This window comes from Cephus cinctus, unplaced genomic scaffold (assembly GCF_000341935.2).
Source record: "Cephus cinctus unplaced genomic scaffold, Ccin1 Ccin1_scaffold0025, whole genome shotgun sequence".
Classification (NCBI taxonomy): domain Eukaryota; kingdom Metazoa; phylum Arthropoda; class Insecta; order Hymenoptera; family Cephidae; genus Cephus; species Cephus cinctus.
This window is the reverse complement of record NW_014332773.1, coordinates 602,804-608,701: the sequence shown is the minus strand read 5'-3', so window position 1 is coordinate 608,701 and position 5,898 is coordinate 602,804. Positions and strand designations below refer to the sequence as shown.

Below are 5,898 nucleotides of genomic sequence, written 5' to 3'. Positions count from 1 at the left end.
ATTCCAGTGACAAAAGCAAATACACTTTTCCCTAAGTAATCAAAGTACTCATATACATCAAATTTATAAACATTTCTTATCAATTTTCCAATCGATACTACTGCCATTATTCAGAATTATCAGAAATAAGTATTTGACCACTCTAACAATATGAGAGGATTGACCCAGAAAAAAAAGAAAAAAATGACAAACCGATCAATCTAAATTTCCTACTTATTGTTAGTCCTTCATAAGGTCCAAGTAAGCACGTCTCTGGCTCGTTCAGCCTCTCAAGAGCAAATAGACTTTACCCAAAAGTGTAACTCCAAAGTACGGTTACAGATCGCAGATGACGTACGTAACTAATAATACTTACGTATTGGTATAATCAAAGAGTCCACACTTAAATTCGAACTCATGAGTGAACCGCAGTCGAAGGAGTGAGCATTTTTTCGTACTCAAGAGTCTATGCCAATGATAGGTTTGCACAGTGAAGATCCGCAATACCAGAAAGCGAGTTAGAAGAAATAGGTTAGGTTAAGTTAGGTGGACCAGCGAAGGTTTCCAAAAAGGAATACGGAGTCGGAAAGACCGTATATGAAGGGAATCTATTTTTGTGACTATATACGAATCTATATAGGCACACATACATATTATATGGATTAATAAATATATATATATATATGCTAGTAAAATGTATGAAGGAAACGTGAGCCTGACAGTGATACAAAGCCTCTCTATTTAAACATATACCGAACTGAAATCGCGACGCATAGTCCGTTTATAAGAATGTTAGACTATATGTATGTATATTCTTCTTCTTTCTAACATAAGTTGATATATAGACGTGTAGGCAGGTATACGCACCTGTAGTCAGACGTTTATGTATCTGAGCATAGCTTAGTCAAGTTTGTAACGAAGGGATCGCAGGTACGTAGAGCGCGAATCCGAGTACGTCGTATGTTATCATATGACAGCTACTAATAATATCTGTACATGACGATGCCTCATGTTTCTATTTGTTAGCTTCGACCAAACAAACATTTTTCTCTCACGTACACTTTTTGGCGCTATCGTGTCCTATCTATTCGATAGAGATACGCGTCTGTGATTAGTTATGGATACCGTTCGGGGTAGACAGATATACACATATATGTAAGGGTTAGTGACGTGCAGAATGACAATAAGCTTTTCCTTTATTGATACGCTCTATTATTAAGTTTTGCTTTCGGTGCGAAAAAAGGAAAGCTTGATTGTGCCGTTGATGGCATAGATTCTGAAATCGATAAAGTCGAATGATAAAAGTGCAATTTTTTATATGCTTTTACTATAGAAATTAATTTATTGTGCGTAGTGTTCCTTGCGTGTTGTGTTGGTTGCCTACGGATTTATTGTTACTGCCCGAACATAGGATTTAACCTACGTTTTAATTGTCGTAGCACCGGTAGGGTCGTAATGATTCATTTGTACAGTCCAAGAACTAGAATTGTTATATCGATCTATGGTTGTCTAAGTTCTGGAATTATGTGTCGTATTTTATGGAATAAATATGTAGCTGCTACGCGACAGTCATGTCCAAATATCTAGTCCAGAAAGAGACAGAAACATTCAATGTCCATTATGATGCTGGAGTGAAATATGCTGTGAAAAACACTTTTAGGATTACTAAATAATGTGGACAAGTTATGAAAGTTTAATTTAATTCTATTTTCCTTTTATTATTTGCTGAAGTAAGTTCGAAATGGATATACTTTTGGTGGCACTTTTCTCACACAGATTGAAATATTCGTTTGATCTACATGGACTCGCAACAGTCACGGTCCAAGATTCAGAGTTATGATCGTGGCAACGTCGCATGTGGTGGTAAGCCACGAGTTACCAAAGACAACAAATTTCTTAAAAAAATTGTTTTTTTCTTTGAACCATATGAGTGATCCAGCAATTTTATTATTGGTATTAATTTTATTATATATTCGTTACTTTCTCTATCCTCTTTGCGTTGTTTTTTGCTTACTTTGAGTTTTTATAACAGGCTTTTATTTAAAGTAGTAAATAATGTATATACGAAAACCACTTGGGCATGATTTTACAATCCAAATATAAGAAGATTCTGCATTTCTTTCTTCAATGTATTGTGGATGACGTAACATTATTTTATACTTTCGCCCGCGTTCTATTCCAGGAACATGGTTTTGGTATATCGCACTGTTGTTACGTCATTCACCGAAATTTGGTCGTACGACGAAATTTTGACGAATTTTTCGTTCTAATTATTATTATGTTGGAAACGAAACAGTAAAAAATGTTGAAATTTTTATAATATGTAAAAACTGTAAATTTTGACATTTTCTCCCATGCTTCTAAATGGTCAATCTTAATAAAATTAGGATCACTTTATAGGTATTATTTCAAAGAATTAGACATACAGTTTTTTAAAAGATCTGACGAAAACTGTTTTACACGACACTACCTTAAGGGATCATCACAGTGTGACCGCCCGAAAAATAGCCGATTTTCGCGATTTTTTTTTAGGTGGATGGAATAAGGTAATCGGTCTAATTTTTTTTTTACAAATTGAAGCACCTATGAAGTATACAAAATGATTTAAAAAAAATTTTTTTTTGTATTGTTTAACGTTGTTTTTATTTGTGGAACATTGAATGCAAAAAAATGGTGTCCCATGGTGGCCAGGATTGCGGGCGCAAATTTTACCTGAAACAAAAATTTCAAATGGTTTATAAATCTGTAGGAAAGCCGCTATGCTCCTATGGAGGCTTTTTTGTTTTTAGTGAAATTTGAAAAAAGGGCGTCGGTTTGAACAAAACGTATAAAATTTGGCCTTTTTTTCGACAGTTTTTCGAAAAAAAATAGGAAGATTTCAAAAAAAAGAAAAAGGCTTCGATAGCAACATAAGAAATGACGTGAAGAATGTTCTATTCAAATTTCAAATGGATAACTTGAAAATTCTTCCTTTAAGAGTGGCCACCATTTTGAAAAACACAATTCCGAGAAAAACGCGTTTAAAGTTCGGATTGCGCCGGGTCTGACCCTCCAATCCCTTTTTCTAAGAAAGGCTGTAGCGACCGAAATAATTCGAATTTCGACATAAAAATAACCGTGTGTACTATCGGATAATGCAAAAAAAAATCGATTTTTTGAAAATTTTACACTGTGATGATCCCTTAAGTGGGACGACACCATCTGACATCTCTAAATAATAAAGTAACTTGGTTGTGTTGAGTGCTTTTTTTCGTTATCATTGTTAAAATTATGCGGTAATTAATAAAAAGTATTTGACACAGAGATTTTCTCTGAAAATTTGTTAAATACGGAAATTTTGATATTGTTGTTTTTTAGAATGATAATTAATTAAACAAATGACGCTAAAAATTGGGATATCGCAATTTTCGGTAGACTCTTCTTCAAGTTTAGTAGTATTAGAAACTCAAAATTAATTACTCGAAAAAAATTACTCTACTCCGCAGACCTATCTTTGTTTCAATAGAAACATTTATTTTTGCGATTTAACCATGTTTCATTGCGGAATCCAAAAAATTCCAGAATTTTTGGGTAGCTTTTTTTTTGAAAATATAAAAAAGAAAAGATTCACGAGATAGATGTAATCGATATTTATAAACTAAAAAAAAAGGTAACTTGTAAATAGCTTTCCTCCTAATCACTAAGAAAAGTATACCGAAAAACTGAAAAATCGAGTTACGGGAAAGCCCGTTATAAGTCAGCGAGAATATTCATGACCCTTCGTTTGAAATTTTAACATGCGCCTCGTTTATAATCGTAACACCCATAATGTAAACATTTTATTGTACAGGCACGACATAAAAAAAGTAAAAACAAAAAATCTATTTTTTGAGGATTTTGGTAGCATCGAACCCTGTTAAAAACACTCGTGGAACGGTCGACTGTCAATTGCTGAAGAAGCCCAGATTGTGCGCACTGTCATAGGAAACATATTAGTTAGTAAAATTCAATGTAACATGTATGCATCTTTGCAGAAGTAAACGAAAGTGATACAAAAGGATAATTCTCTCATGAAAAACAGTTTTAGTACTGGTTGAAACACATGGGATATGTGATATCCCTCAATAATAAGTAGACACAAGATTCGGATCCCAACACTTTTATTCCGTTCTCGAGTCCTGTGTACCCCGGAGTTATTGAGAGATGTCATGGAGTAGAGTGATTACAATTTCCATAAAAATAAAACTTTATTTAAATTAAATTAATAAGGAAAACATTAAATGAGCAGCAGCACATCAAGACACGCTCTTACATCGTTGCTCATCCCTACGAATTTACATGGCTAGAACGAGAGATTTCCCTTAGACAGTCCATAATAGATGCATTCATCCGAAATCCAAGTGTCCTATTAATTGATTATTTGAATTAAAAATCCAAGAAATACAAGGTAATACCGTTGGCTCAAAAGGTAAATAAACTGGACATCTTATCGAATATAATGTCACGCGAGCCTTGGTGTCGCAGGCACCTACAAATGTCTTTTTCCCATCGAAGTGCTATGAATAAATATATGTTCTAAATATCCTAATCGTTAGGCACAGAATACACAAGCATGTCTAGTTAATTTATATTCGGAAAAAGGGTAATACATGTTAGCAATATTACAATTTCCCACTCGGGGACATAATATGTACGTAAATTAAAGGGTTCGTCACTATTGTATCCCTATAGGTAAAAACTTATAACATTACGAATAAAAAATTCTTACTTTGTGTTATTGGACGATTTCTCAGCCGATCGATGCTTATTGTGTGTTTCAATAGCGTGACTATTTACTATGTATTACGTAACCTCCTGAACACATATATGCCCCAGCATTCGGGTGAGGATTACTTGTCAATCCCGACATATAGAAGCAGCTTTCAGGAATATTCTCTCCTACAAATTTTGTCCCGGTTAAAATAATCCGATCGGCTTGTAGTGGATAAGTTCAGCGTTGCTCAATCACGAAATAGCGTAACTGTGTCAAGAGACAGAGTAAATAATAGCTCTTGCTACGTGCAACTAAGAGTGGAGATAAGCACTTGAGTTACCCGCGGAAAATGTTCCGGTGAACTGAGAGTTTTATTGGCTATTAAAGCGCTTGTAGATCATTAGCACAGACTAAGGATGAGAGAGCTGACGAAAAGCAGGTGACAAAGAGGGGTTGTAAAATGGAGACGGGCATTTTCTCCTCAATGTAACCTGAATGATTGAGCTTTTCGTTCGGCCGCTTATATACGGATGTTCGAAGAGACGACTGATTAAATTAAAAAAAAAAACGAGGAACTTTAGGCAGTTTTAAAATTTGACGTTTTATTCTACCCCTAAAACAATAGGGTCCCCGTTCGATAAAAAGACTAAACGTCCATTAACGGCTGGCCGTCGTGCTTTACTTCCCAGGTATCTGGATGCTGCAGACCTTGATAAATCAAATCTTAAAGATTACTTCTATTTTTAATTGGATAGCTTATATAAGCCAAGGTTTATTAATAGTGTAACGCACGCATAAACTCTATGAAAATAAAAATAATCGTAACACCGCTGCTTTGTAACGCTCGTTTTTACTTGTTATCGTAGATTTTTCTTCGCAGCTCTGCCAGCTCACGAAAGGTCATTCAGTATAGGTACCAACCTTACTGTCTGGCTGTCAAGCTTAGTCTCTACGTACTACAGTGGGTTTTATCGTCGCATCGCCTCTTACGTGGCCGACGCGCAATTAGCGAATATTAAAAGTCCAATGTGATATACACAGCTGTATTGCATTTGTCGGCACTGTGAATTATGCTTCTCGTGTTTATACAGTCGGCTATATATAGCTAATAGTGAAAGGTGAAACATGCGTAAAACGTAGAATAAAACGTAGCGTAAAAAGTAAATACCGATAGAAAAAATCTGGTT

The 5,898-nt window shown here is 35.0% G+C and overlaps 1 long non-coding RNA gene across 1 annotated transcript; it reads right to left on the bottom strand.

Annotated features, from left to right (window-relative positions):
- Positions 1–2,590: 2,590 nt before the first annotated feature.
- Positions 2,591–5,001, bottom strand: LOC107266898. Its single transcript, XR_001537503.2, has 2 exons — positions 4,727–5,001; positions 2,591–2,691 (listed from the first exon to the last, which is right to left on the bottom strand). It is a non-coding gene; the product is annotated as an uncharacterized LOC107266898 (long non-coding RNA).
- Between the last annotated feature and the right edge of the window lie 897 nt (positions 5,002–5,898).